Genomic DNA, 21,797 nt, shown 5'->3' on the forward strand with positions numbered 1-21,797 from the left:
TACGCAAGAGATGCAACATCGTGGAGAACAAGGTCTTGCGTGATTTATGGCCGTTTTTATTGGGTACACCCATGTGGAGCCATTTGGCCCTGATTGTTCTATTGAATGTTTCACATTGATTTATGGCGATTAGAAATGATTAAATATCGATTGACAGAAACGGTGCGACGGTGGGAAAACCACGTACGGGGAAATTCAGTTTAAATTTCCCTCTAGGGATTCAGCCGGAAATGATAGAAACCGAACGATTCAGCTTGGATGACTGATTTCCCGGAAAATTATGACCCAACATAGCTGCTCTAATCCTCAACCAGTCGAGACTGATTGCTAATTTCAGCTTCAACCCAACTGCTAAAACCCACAGGTCAGATAAGACACAGTCAGGGAAAGTGCACTTTTACGTTGAAACGGATGTTAACCGCCAACGCAAAATCGAAATAATTCAAACTTCACCCCTCCCCTCACATTGACTAAAAGCCGTAAAAGTTAAAGCGACAACTTTGTGCTCTCATTTTTATGCTCAAACCATCCCATCTGTAGGCTTTTTCGCTTTCACCGCAAAACAGGAAACGGCGAGGGCTTAGCTGTGTTCTCGTGCTTCCTTTTCGGATGCGTCTTCCGTGATCCTAACCTACCATCAGCCGAAGGCGAAGTCAAAAAGTGCCTACTTGCCCCGGAACAGAAATCCACCAGCTCTCCAGCAAATCCATCCGGCGTCGTTCGCATTTGCGAAAGCCAGATGGATAACAGACTCTCAACCTCAGCGCAATTCCTCTTAGAAACCATGTTCTGTCTTATTACCAGCGGAAATAAATTTCACCGAAGCATAACGAACGGAACGGGGAAACTTGCGGTTCAGCATAAAAACAAACTTCTACATCGATATGGGCAACTTACTGGAACCACCGGCTTGAAGCACTCTCCGGACGAAGGTCATGAGCATGCTTGCGTAAATCTTATCCCAACCGGCAATCACAACTACTGTGCATAAGGTATAGGCACTGGCGTGCTCAGGCTGGGGCACACTGGGGCTCCTCCTCCTCCTTGCAACATTTAATATAAAAAAAAAATTTCTGTAATCCAGAAGTCCGCAATACTTCCACTATTTTTATACGATGAAATTGTTAGATAAAAATGTAATAGTTCCAGTTTCAAGTCCAGTTATAAACTAAATTTCAAGTTTAGTTTCAGGCCTAATTTATGCTTAATTGTAGATTCAAATTCAACACATATTTTAAACCGAATTTCAACCCCGGTTTCAAGTCTTTAAAACTTCAATTCCAGAAGCAATTTTAAGTGAAAATTAAATCCAAGTTATATCCAATTTTAATTCCTAGGTACTTTAGGTCTAATTTCAAGTCTAATTGCATGTCCAATTTTGAATCCTTTCAAATGCAACTTCAAGTCCGATTTCAAATTCAGTTTCAAATCCAAATTAAAACTAATTTGTGTTCATTCTAAATATTTAGTCCAATTTTAAGTTAAGCGCGGTAGAGAAAAATAAGAAAAATGAACAGTACAACAAACGGTAAAAGAGAACAAATTGGGAACGTTACAGCTCGGATAATTTCAGTAGAAATAAGCTGTTATCAGGAGCTGGAAAAGAGTTCACAAATTCTAATAGATAAAATTAAACAAGCCTATACTGTTCGAGTTGTTCAGAAAAAAGGCGTTCTACAAATAGGGATGTGTCATGGTGGAACTAGAGGCTAGAGAAATTAAGGAAAAGGGCCAGGAAATCATTTAATCACGCCAAAACCACATCAAATTGGTCCAAATATAAAGAGACCCTGACTGAATACAATAAAGAGATCAGAAGATCTAAACGTAGGGATTGGAGGTTCAATTGTGAAAACACTGAAAGTGTCCCGGTTGTTAGTAAGCTTCAGAAGGTTCTCTCAAAATCTCGTTCTAATGACTTAGGACTAATAGTGATGGTTCTTTTACTATTTTTTAGGAAAAATAGTGATGGTTCTTTTACTTCAAAGACAAAGAAAACGCTAGATGTGCTGATGAAAACTCATTTTCCCGATTCTCTAGCAGTTTCCAATCAAATGTTCAGACATTTCAGATATTCCTACAGTATGGCGACAGGCCAAAGTAGTGTTTATACCAAAAGCAAACAAAAAAGACAAATCTTCACCAAAATCATTTAGACCAATTAGCTTGTCATCCATATTCTTGAAAGTAATGGAAAAACTAATTGATGAATATGCTAAAGATGTTATACCCTGCAAAAAACCTCTAAGTAAAAATCAATTCGTGTATTGAAGTGGCATGTCAACAGTTACTGCTTTCCATTCTATCGTAAGTAAAATAGAAAAAACTTTTGAAGCCAAAGAAGTCTTACTAGCAGCATTTCTGGATATAGAAGGAGCATTTGATAATGCTAACTGTATCTCGATGGAAAATGCAATGAAAAGACATGGTTTTGCAAACTGCTTGGTTGAGTGGATTGTTGAAATGCTGTCGAAACGAGAGATACTTTCCAATCTTGGAGAATCTTTATTAAAAGTTATAGCTGTTAAAGGTTGTCCACAAGGGGGAGTTTTATCTCTACTGCTTTGGTCGTTGGTGGTAGATGACCTTTTGAAAAACCTGGAATTGCTAAGCCTTGAAGTGATTGGTTTTGCGGACGACGTCGTCATTATTATCCGTGGCAAATTTGATACAACAGTCTCAGAACGAATGCAACAGCATTAAGTTTCACCCTTTCATGGTGCAAAAAAGAAGGACTGAATATAAATCCTAGTAAAACCACAATTGTACCATTTACAAAAAGAAATAAAACTAACTTCATAACTTTGCACTTAGATCAAACTTCTCTACCGTTTTCTACAGAAGCTAAGTGTCATGGAATTACTCTAGATAAAAAACTCAACTGGAATACACATATCGAACAAGTGATCAACAAAACTACTAGTGCTTTTTGGACATGTAGAAGAATGTTCGGTAAAAAATGGGGTCTAAGGCCAAAAATGATACATTGGATTTACTCGGCTATAGTGAAACCTAGAATTACATATGTAGCATTAGTTTGGTGGCCGAAAACGAAACAAAAATCGATTCAACTTAAACTTGGAAAGCTGCGAAGGCTCGCTACTATCGCTATAACAGGAGCAATGGGTACTACTCCGTCTAAAGCCCTAGATGCTCTATTAAATCTGCTGCCATTATCTCAGGTCATTCAACTAGATGCCGTTAAAAACGCAGTAAGACTCAGACGAACTAAAAATCTTTTCAGTGGCGATCTAAAAGGCCACCTAAGTATCCTAAAGGAATTCGAAATTAATCCTCTTATTTTTCAAGCTGAAGATCTAATGGAAAAAAATACGATTTTGACCATTTATTTAGCATCCATGAACCAGCTCGTATTGAATGGGAACGAGAGGGCCCCTATGTCAGAGATGGTTCAATAACTTTTTACACTGATGGTTCGAAATTGGCAGACCGAGTGGGGGCTGGCATTACAGGTCCTGGACTGGATAGGTCAGTGGCAATGGGCAAATGGCCAACGGTCTTTCAAGCCGAAATATATGCTATTCTAGAATGTACTTCGATCTGCTTGAAGAGAAAATATAGGTATGCAAATATATGTATTTTCTCAGACAGTCAAGCAGCTCTAAAAAAGTGAAAGCTCTAAAATCGGTTGCTTGCACTTCTAAATTAGTCTGGGACTGTGTAAAACTGCTTCAACAACTATCTACACACAACAGGGTAAACCTCTTTTGGGTTGCGACTTATCATATACTGTGCGAATGCACGGCATTATTCAATAAAAGGCGCAAATTTCTTGATAAAGGACTGTTGGACCCTTCGGAAATATGGGCTTGTTCTCTTCAGAAAGTAGTACAATTTATTCTCAACATATTACCGTGTTGGGATGATGCCTTCAATTAAAATAATAATTACTGAACGACAGTTCATAAGCTGTTCATAAGTAAAGACATACAGCAAAAGAGGACACACCACAAGTGATCAAAGAACTGGTCGCAGTGGTCCAAGGAGAAAAATGTAGAAATAAAAGAAAACGGAAGATGAATAAAACTAAAAACTGAACGTTACAGAAAAGAAGGATGTGATAAGAGGAAAAAAGGAACAGATAAAAGAAATAAATTTAAACTGGACAGGAAATAATAAACCAGATAATAAAAGAGGAAAAGTGGGCCTGAAAATAAAAAAAATGAAGGAAAAGAATGAACACAAGACATAAAAGGAAAATCAACAGAGGGGGCGAAGAGGGCGAAAACGGGACAGGAAAAGAAGCGAAAGAGGAAACAGCGGCCGGAAAAAAGGTAAAACGAAAGAGAAAGTAACACAGGGAAGGCCTAACAGAAAAAGATAAAATTGTGACAGACATGACATGGGCAAACAGCACAGAAAAAGATAGAAAACAAGGCAAGAAAAAGAATACGGAATAGAAAATAAGAGAAACGAAATGGGAACTGAAGGATAGCACAAGAAAACGCCGATAGAGGAAACGAGGAATAAGAGAAAGAAGGCCAAACCGGATAAGGTACAAAAAGGACGTGAAAAGTCGTAAAACGGGAGCTAAAAAAGGAGGAGAAATACAAAAAAAGGAGCCAAAAACAGAATTAACGTGACAGAAAAGACTGGAAAAGGGAAGGAAAAACATGAAAAATGATCCAAAAGGAGAAGGAAAGGAGATAAAAAGAGGCGGAAAAAGACGAAGACTTTAAACGAAGAGAAGACAAATGACGGACAACGAGAAAGAACATAAAAAACACGAGGAAAAAAGAAACATGAAAATGAACATAAGAACAAACTGGATAGAAAAAATTAAAAAACGGAACAAATAAGGAGAAAAACGGGATAGAAATCAAGGAACGGAAAAGAAGGAATGGGGAGCAGGCAAATTCAGAAACAAAGCAAGCAATAAAACAAACGGCAAAAGAGAACAATGCAGAAAAAAAACGGAACACAAATGGAATATTACAAAAAAAAACAGAACGTTACAGAAAAGGAGAATATGATAAGAGGAAGAAAGAGAACATAAAACAAACAAATGTTAACGGTCAACAATAAACCAGTCTAGAAAAGGGAAAAAACTGACCTGAAAATGAAGAAAAACAAAGGAAAAGGACGAACAGAAGTCACAAGAGGAAAATCAAGATTGAAGAGAGTGAAAACGGGAACGGGACGAAGAAGCGAAAGAGGAAACAAAGCAAAGCCTAGGTGCTACATTTCGTTATCGAAACTTGATCTTCTGTTTTTATCCGACAGACTTCGCAGCCAGCTGTTAGAGTACAAGACAATTGCAGGGCCAGTTGCTACGATCCAGCATCATATCTCGAGGCCAACTACGAAAGAAGAAACGGCGGACAAAAAAAAGCAAAAACAAGAGAGAGAAGGAGAATCGTGACAGAAAAGGTGGACAAACAGGAAAGAAAAAGATAGAAAACAAAGCATGAAAAAGAATACAGAGCAGAAAACTAGAGAAACTTAAAGAGAATAAAAGAATAGAAGAATAATGAAGATAATGAGAGAAAACGTCGATAGAGGAAACGAAGAATAAGAAAGAAAAATGTCAAACCGGACACACAAACACAAGGAGAAAGAAGAGACAAAGTGGGAATGGGATGGGAAAATGGTACATAAAAATAAAAACAAGAAAAACGGACTTGAAAAGGTGTGAAGGGAAAAAAAGGGAACAAAAGAATGTCAAAACAAGAAAAAACGGGGCATCTGAAAAAGGAAAAAACGAGAAAGAAAGGAGTTAGAAAAAGATGAAAACTTTAGTATTTAGAAATAAACCGTCTACTGCTGCTCTCCAGAAAAAAAGCAAAATAGAATGAAAAATAAGACAAGGGAAAAAAACCGAAAAGTGCACGGGGGAAAACGTGACGAACAGGATAGAAAAAGAAAAAAAAACGCAAGAAGGAAAAGAAAAAAATGACATGAAAAAAAAGAAAAATCAAGACAAAATGGGAGAGAAAGGTAGAAACGGACGAGACAAAAAACGAACAGACGAAAAGAACAACGAGGAAATTTGAAGAGAAAAGAAGAAAAACGAGAGAAACGTAAGAAAAACCATAAAGAAAATGAAGAGAAATAGGAAATAGGAGAAATAAACTATATAGAAACGGCGAAAATCGAGAGAATAGTAGTTCGGATATGAAAGGAGAAAATACGTTAGTAGGAAACAAGAACAGAAAATGAGAAAAATCTGGACCAAATACGAGCAAAAACGGAATAGACGAAAACGAAAAACGGAAAGCGAAAAACGACGAACCGAAGAAAAAGGTCGAAACGGGATAGAAAATGACAAAAGCGAGACAGGAAATGAGAAAGAAGGCACATTGAAACGCGAAAAAATTAAAGAAAAATGGCAAAAAATGAAAAGAAACTATCAGAACTCAGAAAAAGGGTGAAGAACGAGACAGAAAAAGAAAAAAACGAACAGAGGAAGAAGAAACAAGGGACAGAAAAAAAATCGGACAAAAAAGCGGCAAATGAGACAGAAAAACAGACTAAAGAAAAAGGATGAAAAAGGAAAACCGGAGGAGAAATATAAAAAAGGGAACCAAAAACAGAATAAACGTGACAGAAGAGACTGGAATACGAGAAGGTAAGGAGATAAAAAGAGTTAGAAAGAATCGAAAACTTTAGAAACCTTAGCAGGGACAGTCCGTCTCCTGCTGCTCTCCAGAAAAAAAAGCAAAAAGGAAAGAAAAATAAGACAGGAGAAAAAAACGGAAAAGTGCACGGGGGAAAACGTGACAAAAACTGGACGAACAGGATAGAAAAAGAGAAAAATGCGAGGAGGAAAATAAATAAAAATTGGTATGCAAAAAAAGAAAACCCGTGGCAGAATGGACGGGGCATAAAAAAGTGAAAAGGTAGAAAACGGGAGGGGCGAGGTAAAAAACGAAGAGATGGGAAGATTAAGATAAAGAACGCAAGGGAAAAGAAGAAAAACGAGAGAACAGTAAGAAAAACTACAAAGAAAACAAAGAAAAATAGGATAAACGTAACAGAAAAGGGGAAAACGAGAGAAAGGAGACGGGATAGAAAAGGAGAAAATACGGCAGCAGGAAAATTGAGAAACGAGAGCAGAAAAGGAGGAAAAGTAAGGCTTAATAAGAGTATAAACAAATCAGGCGAAAACGAAAAACGGAAAGGCGAAAAAAGACTTATATCGGGACCGAAAAAGAGAAAAAGTCGAAACGGGATGCAAGATGACAAAAAACAAGATAGGAAACGAGAAAACATGGAAGAAAAAAGGCAAAAAATGGATAGGAACAAACAGAACTCAGAAAAAGGGTGAAAAACGGGACGGGAAAAGAAGAAAAAATAAACAGAGGAAGTGGAAACAACGGACAGAACAGAAAGATCGGACAAAAAATGGGAATATGGGACAGAAAACAAACTAAAGAAAGAGATACAACGAAGAAAAAAACGTAAAAATGGAGATAAAAAAGGAAAACCGGAGGAGAAATACTAAAAATGGAGCCAAAGACAGAATAAACTTGACAGAAAAGACGGGAAAACTGTGGCAAAAGGAGGAAAAATGATACAGACGAACACGAAAACAGCAGAGAAATGACAGAAAACGAGAAAACAAGTGAAACACAACGCAACAATGAAGCAAGAAACGTGGGACAGAAAAAAGGCAAAACAGAGAAAAAGAGTAAAAACGAAACAAGGCGAAGACGAAACCCAAAACGAAACGATACAGAAAGGAGAAAAACAAAAAAAAGTGGTAAAGAGAAAAAACGGAACAGAAAAGAGGGAAAACGAGAATAAGACGATATAGTTAATCCTAACTTCAAGTAAAACTTCGTGTCTTATTTCATGTCGATATCCTTCAAACCGGATCTTCAAGTTCAACTTCAAGTTCAAATTTAATTTAATGTCCAATGTCAAGCTCAATTTCAAGTTCAATTGCATGTCCGATTGAAAGTCCAATTTCAAATCAAATTTAATTCCAATTTCAGGATTAATTTTAATTCAAATTTAAACTCTGATTTCAAGTCCAACTTTAAGTTCAATTTTGTGCATAGTCAAATCCAATTCCAAGTCTAATTCATTCCAATTTCAAATAAAAACTTCAAAAATTCTGTTTCAAGGACGTTAGGACTTTCACTCCGAATTACTCTAAATTTAAGTCCAATTTCAACTCTATTTTCTAGTCCAGTTCCAAGACTAATTGCCACAGTTCAGTTTCAACTTTGATTTTAAATCCAAATACCGTCACCGCACCTAATTCTGCGCAGCTCCTAATTCTGCGCATTTTTCTTTATATAAGTATTTTTTAACATTGTGCATAACTATGATCATTGCGTTATTTTTTTATAATTGTCTGTTGAATATTACGCCATTATTCACAAACGGGCCATAATATTTGAGAGCGAAATAATTTAACGTGAAGCTGAAAGTATTTTATATGGCAGAAAACATCGTCGTTAGCATCAACGCTAAGATTGTCCTTCTAGAAAATTAACAAATTTATGATCGAAACTCTTTGCAATGATCAAATTACCCAGCATAATTAGAAAGAATGATTAGTTTTAGTCATATTTTAGACAAAAAGAGTGATTGCATGCATTTCTTTCCTTAGAAAAATGCGATGCAATAATGCGCAGATTTAGGCACAGATTTTTTATTCATGTTCCAAATCCTGCGCAGTAATGTATCCTACAAAGAAATCGCGAAAGAATACGCAACCTTACCCAAATGGCTGAGGTATAGAGGCATGAAAATTCAAGTAGAATCTTTAACTTGCATTGATTGGAATCCTCTGCTGTCTCGGGGTCCGAACCTACGAGCGCCAATTCATGAAACCATGTCTTCTACTTTTTTAATGTCTAACCTCATGGGGCTGTCAGAGAGTGGGGAAGTGGTTTCTATATGAAAACACACTTTTTAGTATTAGTCTAAAGTGTAATGTTCAGTATGCAGAAAACCCGAATCAATTCGCCCTTCACGTTATCGAGAATAAAATATTTTAAATGAGGTAATCAAAATGATAACAATATTCCTTTGCCACCCATACAGCACAAGAAGGCCGGATCATGAATTTAATTATGGTAATGGCTAATGCCGGATTTTTTGGTGTACTTTCAGCGTATAAAGACTTAAACAGCTTGGCAGGAGTATTTATTTCCACTTTTTGGGTGCGCAGAATTAGGAGCAAACATACGCAGAATTAGGAACATGGGCAAGAAAGTGCGCAGAATTAGGCACCGTGGATAAGTTTACAAAACGAAAATATACTCAATTGTTGGTCGACTTATAATTCCCATATTTTTTACCAGATATTATAGACCGTAGCACTACACGTTGCAGCTATCCACGTTGTTAATTTAAATCTAGAATACTTAGAATAGCGGAAGAATAATAACAATGTCTTAACTGCGCAGAATATGGTACGTTCACGGTACATCAGAAAGCCCGAAGTATTCAACCTAATCGGCTGGTTTCTCCGTTTTTCTGAACCAAAATATTCGGATGACCCACCTTTTGTTTATGTCTGCGCACGCTAGTGGCTATAGGGATGGAAATCCGAGACCACATAATTTGACTATCGTAGCTTTTTCTGCTTCGCGTTCCCAACTTGGCAACCAAATTTCATCGTTGGTTGGTGGTCGTTTACAAAGCAAAATTTAAAAACTTTATAATGGCTTCATACTGCTAAATGCTAAAAGCTAAAACTTTGCGACATAAAAAAAGTTTCAAGTGGCGGGATTAGGTTCTTATTGATCTTTCCAGGCAAATAATTCGGCCACACCGTAAAAGATGTGACTGTATCAAAGCGCCGTGCATCATTGTGTTTCATTTGTCCGTGCAGCAACGTCAGCTTCGTTGGCACCGAACACCAATCATTTCCGCTCATTTCTGTCGGAAAATTTATTGATTTAATTAAGATTTTATTGTCCCACTTTGCCATCGTCTTTCCAATCAATGCGGGGAGCGGAAATCGCTCCTGGAAGAATTTTGAATCGAGATTCTTTTATTATGGTTTATATTGTCAGCTAGCGAGAAAAAAAGATGGACACATAGACTAAGAATTTAAAAAAAAAAATTTAATATAATCGTGAAACGTAGAAAAAGAAAATTTAATTTTCTAACGTTTCATTTCCCGAGAGGGAAAGAAGACCGAGAGTACTTAATGGTCCGAAGAATCAACGGCGCGGCTTGCTTACCGTTGTTGGTGTGCGGTTGCATATTTTAGCATATATTTCTAGTGCGAATCCTTTTCACTGTACGTGAAACACTTACCTTCCACCACATTCAGCTGTTAAGTGGTTCAGACGAGATTTTGCTTTCTTGCCGTTGCCGTTGCCTTCGGGCGTGCCATACGGCTACAGGCTATAGGCTACGGATGCTGGGTTGGGGTGTGCATTTGCGGCGGCTCTCGGCTAAGGAGTGAAAACCGTACACAAAGCTGCGGTAACCATATGCAAATTAAATTAATCTGATTGGAGCAGGATACGTATGCTGTCTAATGAGTATGTGAGCTACAAGTTGGTTTCGCCGGGCGGAAGGGAAAAGAAAAATGTGTTGAAAAACATATGCCTATAAATTGTATTATTTTGAGTGTGGCTTAAAATCAGATAAATTTCGACAGAGACATTATAAAAATTCTGCTAAATGGGTTTCCTTAATGTCTCATATAGAGACATTATGTCAGGATTATTTGCATCGTACCGTACTTTCATACAAGAGTAGCGTTTGATGTTAAAGAAATTTCTTGAATATAAAGCGCTGTTGTTGAGTATCTCAGTAAAATCTGTAAACAGAGAAAGAAGAAACTTTTTCATTTAGTTCTACTATTTATTTACCATTCCGACAGATACGCAATTGGCCTTCGACTTTTAGACGATCGAAGTACGACGAAACTAACATTGATGAAGTCTGCAAGTCGGGGTGAAGTGCGTATCTGTCAGAACAGTAAATTAATGGTAGAACTAAACGGAAAAGTTTACTCTTTTTGTCTCAAACATATCCAATTACCTGCACACTGCAGCTTATGGAAAGAACTGAATTTTCCGACACCACCAAAGATTCGGAATGTACAACCGTCCCAGTCTCGCACATCTCGGATGAATCACAATCTGCAATCTGCTCTTGCATGCACGAAATTTTGTTCCAAACTCAGCAGTGTGCAGTGTGGTGGAAGTGTGAATCATTCCACCGTAAACTATTGCTTGACAAGAGCGCAGGAGATTGTGCTCGTTAAACTAAGTATACTTATCATCTGAATTGTCCTTGGAAACAACCATCCTACAAAGGAACGAAAATTTAATAGCAGACCGAGGTTCCGGTAAGCTTCAATCGACGTTATTTGATTGTGATAACAGTGGGAAAAACACTGTTTTGTCGTAGGCCTACGTCTTACCGCAGGGTGTCATTCCAAAATTTTGATTGATTTAGGCTAGTGGCCAACAATTAGGCGGAAGCTGAAAATGCGACCGTCAAAACTTCACAGGGTCCTTGTGTTATTGTTATTTGATATAAGGCAGAATGCGTTTTTTTCAGGCATCTTCAAGTTCATGGTCTGATTTGTATCGAAAAATTTGATATTCTTCCGGCAGCTGCAAATCCCTTGCTAGGAGTTTGCTAACAAATTTATCAATAAAACACATTTAAATTTGTTCGAGGTATCTTCTCAAGTATTGACCACATAGAACTTCTGCCCAGGAAGCTGTCCAAAATCCATCTTTACATACGTTTCGTCGACCATAAGGAAGCATTCCTGATACTTCGTCAGCATCCTGCTATACAGCTTCCGAGCGCGTGTTTTGATCGTTAAGTTTTGGCTCAGTATTCATGGTCTGGTTGCTTACTAGCTCGAAATGAACGGTAATCTTCACGGAGCCGAATTTCCTTGGATAGTACTCTCGTTGGAACTGTATTTTATAACAATAACGTCATCCGAGAGTCTTAATACCTTTAAACGTAGCTGGTGATCGTAAGTTCCACTTCAGCGCTTACTGTGATCCATCCGAACGACAGTTTTTCATTCATGGAAATAATATTATGCGAGAACACTGCAGCCGGAACGTTTCAACCTGAGCATGTTGATTTTTCAATGAGGGTTTCCAATTTTTTTCTTTTCGTTTTATTCTACCACAGCCCTTTTATTTAATGAATAAATTGTATAGAAACTTTCACCACTGAAAAAGAAGTAGCTTTGCTTATGAACTAACACGTCTAGCTCCATAGAAAGAGTGAACACGTGATGGGGAAATTGGATCGGGACCCGAACTATCTGACAAAAGCCAGGATTGACTGAAGTTTTTAGAGCTTCTTAGCAGAATACGAAACCTACGAATCCATGCCGAATTCAGGAACCGTCTTGGGCTGCCACTCTCCAGTCGCCCCTAAAACCCGCTGTTCTAGCATCCTCGTCAACAGCGCTCATCCAACGGGTACAGGATCTGCCTCGAAGTCGTCAACCTCTGCCGGGTTCTCTGCTAAATATTGTTTTTGTTGGTCTCTCATCCGGCATCCTTGCTACATGACCAGCCCATTGTAGCCTGCCGTATTTTAGTCGCTTCACAATATCCGCATCTTTGTACACTTGGTATATTTCATGATTTATGCGCCTGCACCTTCGTCTAATATGCCGCCAAGAATTGATCGCAGGATCTTACGCTCGAAAACACCACGAGCTTGTCGGTCGCTCTCTTTCAACATCCACGCTTCGTGGCCGTAAAGCAAGCGTCTTATAGAGCGCGAGTTTTGTACGGAGTTATAAGCTACGGGACTTCAGCTGGCTACGTAATCCGTAGCAGGCCCTGTAGGCAGCCGCTATCAGCCTTTTTACTTCACGGCTCACATCGTAGTCACATGTCATTAACGTACCAAGGTAAAAAAATTTGTCGACCACTTCAAAACTATCACCACCGCATTTCCAACACTCGAAGGGCTACCACGCTCTCTACCAGCCACCATATACTTTGTTTTGGTAGAATCCTCGCAGCTTCCTCCCTAAGATGCATGTACGCTTCTTCCACAGCTCTACGGTTAACGCCGATGATATCGATGTCGTCCGCGAACCCTAGGAGCATATGAGATTTCGTGATGATGATACCGCTTCTCTGCACGCCTGCACCTTCCAATGCAATGTCGAACAGCAAGTTCGATAGTCTGTCACCTTGCTTCAAACCATCTAACGTCACAAACGAGTCCGATGTCTCACCCGCTATCCTGACGCTTGATTTCGAATCATCAAGGGTAGCACGTATCAGCCTTATCAGTTTTGTTAGAAAACCATGTTCAAGCCTAATCTGCCACAGCTCGTTTCGTTTAACTGAATCGTACGCCCCCCTGAAGTCTATAAACAAATGATGAGTCTGCAAGTTGAATTCCCGAAATTTATCGAGGATCTGTCGCAAGGTGAACATTTGGTCCGTCGTGGAGCGTCTCTCTCGAAAACCGCACTGATATTCGCCAACAAAGGTTTCCTGCAACGGCCTCAGTCTGAGAAACAGGATGCGGGAGAGAATTTTGTATGCACAATTGAGGAGAGTAATACCTCGATAATTGCTACATTCGAGTCGATGTCCCTTTTTGTAAATTGGGCATATGAGACCTTCCAACCAGTCTGTAGGTAATTCCTTCTCAGTCCATACCTTTAGTGTAATCTGATGGATTGTACAATACAGCCGTTCGCCCCCGACTTTCAAAAGTTCGGCGGGGATGCCGTCCTTTCCAGCTGCTTTGCCGTTTTTCAGCTCTCTCGCTGATTTCCCAACCTCGTCCAAAGTTGGTGGATCCACAGCTTGTCCATCATCCTCAATCGTTTTTTTGTTTCTGTTGACCGCTCCATCTTGTTCACCATTCAACAATGCATCGAAATGCTGTTTCCAACTCCTAGCCACCTCCGATCTTTCGGTAATCAGGTTCCCCTCCTTGTCGTTGCACATAACAGGACTTGGCACGGTTCAGTTCCTGATTCCGTTGATCGTATTAAAGAAGCTTCTCGTATCGTGCCTCTCGAAGCAATTCTCCGCCTCCGCAAGTACGCGATCCCAGTGCTGACGTTTCTTACGACGGTGAAGTCTCTTTTCGGCAGCTCTAGTATCTCGGTATCTCTCTCTGGTCTGGCGTGTCACAGTTGCAGCCAAAATGTGAGTCGCTGGCACTCTACGTTAAACCACTCACTGGAAGTGGCTGCAGCAGTAGTACCCAACACTTCCCATGCTGTAGTACTGATCGTGTCCTGGATGTGTCTCCACTGTTCTCCACTGAGGTTCTCTCCGAGATATTTACCGATCCGCTCATCAGTCTTCCGAGAGTACTCTGCAGCAACTCCCTCCGCCGATAACTGCCGAATGTTCAGTCGTATCTTCCTCGTTGGCTTTGATGTGAATACGTTGGACAACCGGGCGCGGATCTTGCTTACTACGAGATAGTCTAGAGCCAGCGTTTGGTTCCCGGAAGAATCGCACGTCTGCCGGCAAAATCAGCCAAAAGTGCCGGCAATCAACCAGAACCTGGTCAATCTGAGAGCAGATCTCTCCATTAAGGTGTTTCCAGGTGTGCTCCCGAATGTTCCATCATGCAAAATGGGTACTACAGATAACCATTCTTCTGGCTGCAGCGAAGTTGATTAGCCTCAGGCCATTGTCGTTTGTGGTAGGATGGAGGCTTTCTCTACCTATATAACGGGACGAAAGAACTCTTCACGTCCGACCTGTGCATTTGTTTTGGGCACTCTCCATATGTCCTGTCGAGAAGATCATAGAACGCCTCTTTTACGGCATCGGGCTTATCGTTCGTCGGTGCGTACACATTTATCAGACTGTAGTTAAAGAATTTGCCCTTAATTCTCAACACTCATAGTATGCTATAGTCTGAGCAAACTTCGGAGGGGACCCCAGTTCCTGGTGTAACGTGACCCATGCCTAAGGATGAATAATTGGGGGAGTCTAATTAAGTTTCCCAAGGTCGAATGGAGCCTGCATTAGCTCTGTTCCAAGCTGGTAAAGGACAGTAAATTAACACGAGATGGAAACAATCTATATATATAAAAGCCTTGTCTGTAGCCAAAACGAGGGGCGCGATATGTATTTTCGTGGTAATAATCGCCCACATTAAGCAAAGACTCAAACCAATCATACCAGATTGCATTCAAGACGAGCAAAAGTTACGTAGTTGCACCTCATGGAGTTACATAGCGTTAGGGTTACATAGCGTACCTCCAATTTACTATCAATTAGACGCGAGGCGACGCGCGCGGGTTACAGCTAGTATAAATATAAATAACAAACCAAGTGGGGGATTAGCGCTCCGGATTGGCTTTGACATCGATAAGATCCACGAGGGATCTGGCGATAATGATATTATCAGACAAATCTCCTGACCCAGTGGCAGGTTTGGCACGCCCTTTTCGCTTCGATTTTGCACTTTTGATGACTACATCTCAGCAAAGCACAATGTGTAAAAGTGATGTGTGGGGCATTTGTAGAATTAGTTACAATATAGCTGAAGTAAGTATTGCTAGGCCTTTTGTATTTATGGCGCTATCAGGGTGCTACCCCGTTGCTTGTTAAAGGAGTGCCCTTTTTACTACCAACGGCATGCCAGCCCTTACTTACTTATCCTGGTGCGATGTCCTTTAGTATTATACCAATGTTCCGCCAACAAACTCGGTCCATGGCTGGCCGTCTCTAATTGCTCGTCCGTCCCACGCTATCCAGGTCTTGCTCCACATGGTCTAACCATCGAGTACTCTGCGCAGCTCTGCGTCTGGTACCAACCGGATTCGAGGCGAAAACCATTTTTGCGGGGTTGTTGTCCAGCATTCTCACAACATGTCCCGCCCATTGTACCCTTCCAGCTTTAGCATATTTCTGGATACTGGGTTCGCCGAAGAACTGCGCCAGTTTGTGGTTAATCCTTCTCCTCCATACACCGATCTCACATATACCGCCAACGATGGTCCTAAGCACCCGACGTTCAAAAACGGCCAGTGCCTTCAAGTCCACGTCGAGCATTGTACCTATTTCGTGTCCATAGAAAACTACCAGTCTTATAAACGTTTTTTATACGGTACATTTAATACGGGGGTGAAGTTTACAAGACCTTAGGGTCTTGCAAAGTCCGTAGTTAGCAAGACTTCGGGCAAGACCACGTCTGCGTATTTCTCTGCTGCAGTTATTATCCGACGTCATCAACTACCCGAGGTATATAAATTCGTCCACCAATTCGAACTCGTCCCCGTCGACTACCACACTAATGCCTTCTTTTACGAGTAGGAACCTCTGGGAACTCAGGTAGTGTGGGGTTGAGTATCCCGACCCCCCCCTACTGGGGCGTGATGATTCCGACCCACTAAAACCCTACTCGAGTCTCCACTAATGCCTATGCGAGCTTGAACACGCTGAATTCCTTCTGCTAACAGTTACTTGGTTTAAGACGTATTCACCACTAATTCAACCTTCACTGCTTCACCTTTCAGTTTGGTGTAATGCTAAGCAATCGCCTGGAATGTCCTTTCGACAATGTCCACGTCGTCAGCGAAACTGATAAATTGACTAGATTTATTGAAAATCGTGCTCCGCATGTTAAACCCTGCACGTTTCATAATATCTTTAGCTCGATGTTGAAAAGGAGACAGGAAATACTATTGCCTTGTCGAAATCCCCTGCGTGTTTCAAACGGGCTTGATAACGCGCCCGATATCTTCACATCACTGTACATCAGCTTCCCGGGAAAGCCGTTTTCGTCCATAATTTTCCATAGCTCTTTACGGCCGACCTTGAAGTCTATGCAGAGGTAGTGCGTAGGGATTTGGTATTCGCGACACTTTTGGAGGATCTGTCGCAGCACAAAGATTTGGTTGGATGTCGATCGCCCATCCACAAAACCGACTTGATAACTTCCCGAGAATCTACTTGCTACCGGCGAAGGACGGCGAAAGAAGATCTGAAAAGAACAAATTTTGGATGCATTTCTCTGGCCTTAAGCGACTTGGTACGAACAGTGACGTGCAAAAAATTGTTTCTCGTTGCTTGGATATTGTGGGTATTTCTGATACTAAGGAAGTAATACGGCTGGTTCCGAAGGACAACGCTGTCATTCGTATCATCTAAAATTAAAAAAGAAGAAAACTTATCCAATTTAATTCTACTATGGATATTTTATTCACGACAGATTTGAATTTCGCCTACGACTTGCAGGCTTCCTCAGTGTCTGTTTTCGAACTGTCGTCTCGTGAATAAAATATACATAGTAGAATTAAATTGGATAAGTTTTCTTCTTTTTTAATTTTAGGTTTCGTATTCTACTAAGACGCTCCAAAAACTTCAGTCATTCGTATCATACAAAGTTGGTCTTGACCCTGCAGTGAAAGCGATAGCATTGGATCCCGTTTCATGGCCAGCAGGATTGATGTTTCGCAAATTTATTACCTAGCCAAAAACCGTATATCGTCAGTCGAGAATGGAGCAAACTGGCTGAAACTGGCCAGAACGACAGAATCAGTTGAACTATTTGATTCGTTGTTCACTGTATTTCGTTGTGACCGTAGTCCCTGCAATAGTAATAAATCCAGCTTTGGTGGTGTGTTGGTTGCTGTAGCGCAGTGTCATCCCACCTCAGTCAACGAAACTGTGACTGGAAAAAATTTGGAGCAAATTTGAATGAAGGCTACTGTTAGAGGCAAGACCGTGCTACTGTGCGGCGTATATATACCTCCTGATCGCAGCCAAATCTACGACGTGATTGAGGAACATATCTCTTATGGAGCCGAAAAATCACCGGCACCCAGCGTACTAGTGGACCGAGACATTTAGCAACTTGCGTGCTAGTTATTTTAGAGCTAGCAGATCCGTCCAGAGAGCCAGAACTGCAGATGATCAAGAAAATCGCGCAGACGGGAAATAAAGCTGAGCAAAAGTAGCTGCTACAAGGAGCTGTGCCAAAGCGTTGATGCGAACCCGTGAGGTACCGGATACCGCATCGCGAAGTAAAAGAGCAAAGGTCCTGCGACAGCTCTCTATACTTGGAGAAGCTGAATGGCCTTTTGCCTATGTTCCCTACGATGTGGTCGCCAACGCCGTACGGTTTAGAAGAGGCGGATAATGCTGAAGGTCTGCAAGTCACCAACGATGAGCTATTGGCAGTAGCTAGATGACCGAAGATCCAAGAAGGCGCCAAGTTCGGATGGAGCCACAAACGAGACCCTGAAGGCAGCGATACAAGTGTACCCGAACGTGTTCCGGACAATGCTGCAAAAATAGCTGGAGGATGGTCACTTGCCGGACAGGTGGAAAATCCAGAAGCTAGTGCTATTTCCTAAGACAGGAAAGCCTGCAGGGGATCCAACTGCTGGATACATGTGGAAAACTCCTAGAGAGAATTACCCTAAACAGGGTGACGACGTACACGAAAGGTGAACACGGTCTGGCAAATATGCAGTTCGGATTCCGGAAAGGAAAATTTACTGTAGATGTCATCCGGATAGTAGTCGAGCGAGCCGAGTCGTCGGTCGTTTTTGCGCCGTTGTTACGATATCTGTGCGGAATATTGAAGAGTTGCTTCCAAAATCGGGTACTTGTTTACGAGTCCACTGTCGGGCGAAAGATGCTGAATATCACGACGGGAGTTCCGCAAGGCTCCATCCTCGACCCTACGCTTTGGAACGCGATGTACAACGCTGAAACTTTCCAGAGGAGTGCTTATTGGCGGCTTTGCCGATGACATTGTATTATCGGTGATAGGCGAAACACTGGATGAGGTAAAAATATCACTAGCACAATAGAAACGAAGCGACAAGAACAATAGAAAACTGGATGCAGGGGATGAAGCCACAAATAGCGCACCATAAAACGAAGGTCCTGCTGGACAGTAATTGTAAAGCCGTAATGTGGGTAGAAATCATGGAGGCAGGTAATTGCCTCAACACGTATACTTAAGCATCTAGGACTAATGATCGATGATAGGCTTAACTTCAACGGCTACGTCGACTACGCTTGTGAGAAGGCAGCAAAGACTATCAACGCGTTAGCCAGAATTATCCCAAATAGGTATGGACCTGGTAGCAGCAACTGACGGCTACTGGTCAGCGTATCATCGTCGATACTACGATACTGGAATCCCAGCCTCGATCGCAACGCTGCGAACTAAGCGAACTCGTATAAGGTTAAATGGTGCCTTCCGACTCATGGTTATAAGAGAAGCCAGAGCGTACAGAATCATATCGTCGGAGGCAGTATGTGTTATCGCCGAAATGCTTCCCATCTGCATCATTCTGGAAGAAGATAAAGAATGCTACAGCCGAAGACACATCAGAGAAATTCGAAAGCTGGTGAGACAGGAATCGCTAGCTTAATGGCGGCAGGATTGGGCCAGGGCCGAGAACGGTAGAGGGACGTATAGGCTCATACCGGTTCTCGCGAAATTCCCTTTCTCTGGAATTTGGCTTCCGAACTTCCTGAATAGAAGCGGTATCCACTGCTAGTCATTGCTTCCATTGCATGTTAGCAGAGTCTGTGGGATACAGCGTTTCATATTCAGCCACTTGCTTCGAGATCAACGCTGTTTGAGCCGCTCTTCGTTAAAACAATTAGCCGTAAATGAATAAACGGATAAAGTATCTCCGTTAATCCACCACAGCAAATATTTACAGTTATTTATATTTCTGTAATTTTTCTTTATAACTAGCGTCTATCGCTTTTATTTTAGCAACATAGTGTCTTCGGAACATTTGTTCGTATGAATAATCCCTATGATCTGAAAGTACCTAAAGTTAGTCATGGCTTACTATGATAAAATCTAATATAATCTAGGGTACGGGAGGGTATTCCCAGCACGCTACTAATTTCGGCATACATTACCATAAGTTTGAATCCGTTTAGTTATGTTCCACTTCAGCTGATCTGCAAAATTAAACAATGTTTACATTTTTACACTCGAACAACAAACAATCATAGATGTTTCCATAGTAACTCCGTCAGGGCGAACTCGACGCTCCTGCAATGAATGTCAAAAGATTGTGCCCACTTATGCCCAATATCCGCCATTATCGCTCGAGGAAAGCTGGATATAAAATGAACTCAATTTAGCCGCAGCGACTTCATCATTATTCGCGACTATAACTCAAATTTAGTAGCGTTTCATTAAAACCAAAATACACGCCGATATTCAGTAAATAATATCAGTCTAAGCGAGATGCCACCTTTGACCGTGGATAACGTGGTAAACGAAATGTGTCGGGAGGAGAGTGCTTGGAATGCGGAATTTAGGTCAGGCGCCCGTGAGGTTTTTAGTGGGTTAGCAAAGTAACAATTCTAAAGCCACTTGGTCTTACTTGAATTTTATAAAGGTTTTATTGCGGTATTAATCATTACCTCTGGGTTTATTGTGGTATTGCGCAATACCAAGAGAATACGAGTCCAAACACACTTATAGCTAGCTAGAAAACCATAATAAAACTGCTAATAAAGCAAATTTATTGTGGTTGCTTATATTACCACGTTAAAACTTCTTGGCTGCACCACGTCTCTTATAAACTTACCATAAGTGTGGCGTGGCAATACAAAATGGCGCATCAATCAAAATTGATCTTATCGCGGTTATTTGTCAAACCACAATAAATCTGTTAGTTTTATAGAGCTATTCAAACGATAACACCCTAACCAAACAGTTTTTTTGCTCCTATTATGAAGAATACCAAAGTTCAACACAAAAATAATTTTTTTATGCGAAGTTTCGCAAACAACAATTCATTAAAGAAAAGTATTTTGCAGAAAAAAGTTATTATCAATCGGTATTCCTGTCAGAGAAAGCAACTAAAATGATTTTGCTAGAAATTGAGATTGACTAACTGAATATTTTCAATTTGTTAAAACAACCAGTTTTCGAAAATTGCAAAATTTCAGTGGCGCGCTGATTTTATCGACCTATCATGTCAATATGCACGATGAAATTAAATGCGCACATGCTGCAAACTAAAGAAATTGCTTAAAAGTTAATAAATATTCTATGGGATAATTTATTCTGGTCGTTATAAACCAAATCGTTCAGAATGATCTGTCACTAAAATTTAAACTGCTCACGGATATATTTTCAAGTCAAGCAGCGAAAGCTTAACCGGTTTTATTGCTGCTTTCAATAGAGTGTGATACGACTACTTCAGCTTATAACCTGATTCTTATAGCGGTTATGAAAACATTCTGAGGAGTGGGCCACTTGGTCAGTCAGAAAGCAGTTTTAAAGCGGTCATCAGAAAGTTCTGGTAGAGCTCATAGTTTTATTAGCGGTTTTATGAAATTGGTCATGAAAACCACTATACGAACGTAATAAAACTTGGAATTGTTGGGTGTTGCCTGGCAACGTACGTTTCTTCAGGCAAGAAAACACACACACACACACACACACACACACACACACACACACACACACACACACACACACACACACACACACACACACACACACACACACACACACACACACACACACATACACACACACACACACACACACACACACACACACACACACACACACACACACACACACACACACACACACACACACACAGGCGCGTGCGCGCGTGCAAATTAAATTTAAGCATATCGCTTATACAATAGTAATTATAACAAACAGAAATGAAATGCAGTGGAGAATACAGCATACAGCCGGGCGATATCGCTCGCACACATGGAAAATGGAAATAAGCAGCCCACAGTTTTGTCACTGTCAAATATGTAGTTTTAATTTTAATGAAACTCAGTCGAATGTTGGAAGGGTTTCATGTATCATTTTCCATTTCATGGTTTAAGTCCACAACATTCAACTTAATGGTGTAGTTGATATTA

The 21,797-nt window shown here is 40.6% G+C and overlaps 1 protein-coding gene across 1 annotated transcript in view; it reads left to right on the forward strand.

Moving 5' to 3' along the window:
- LOC128734170 (feline leukemia virus subgroup C receptor-related protein 2) overlaps positions 1-21,797 on the forward strand; it is a 61,384-nt gene that overhangs the window by 24,845 nt on the left and 14,742 nt on the right. The gene's annotated exons all lie outside the window — the stretch shown is intronic.

Source organism: Sabethes cyaneus, chromosome 2, assembly GCF_943734655.1.
Source record: "Sabethes cyaneus chromosome 2, idSabCyanKW18_F2, whole genome shotgun sequence".
In the NCBI taxonomy this organism is placed as follows: Eukaryota; Metazoa; Arthropoda; class Insecta; order Diptera; family Culicidae; genus Sabethes; species Sabethes cyaneus.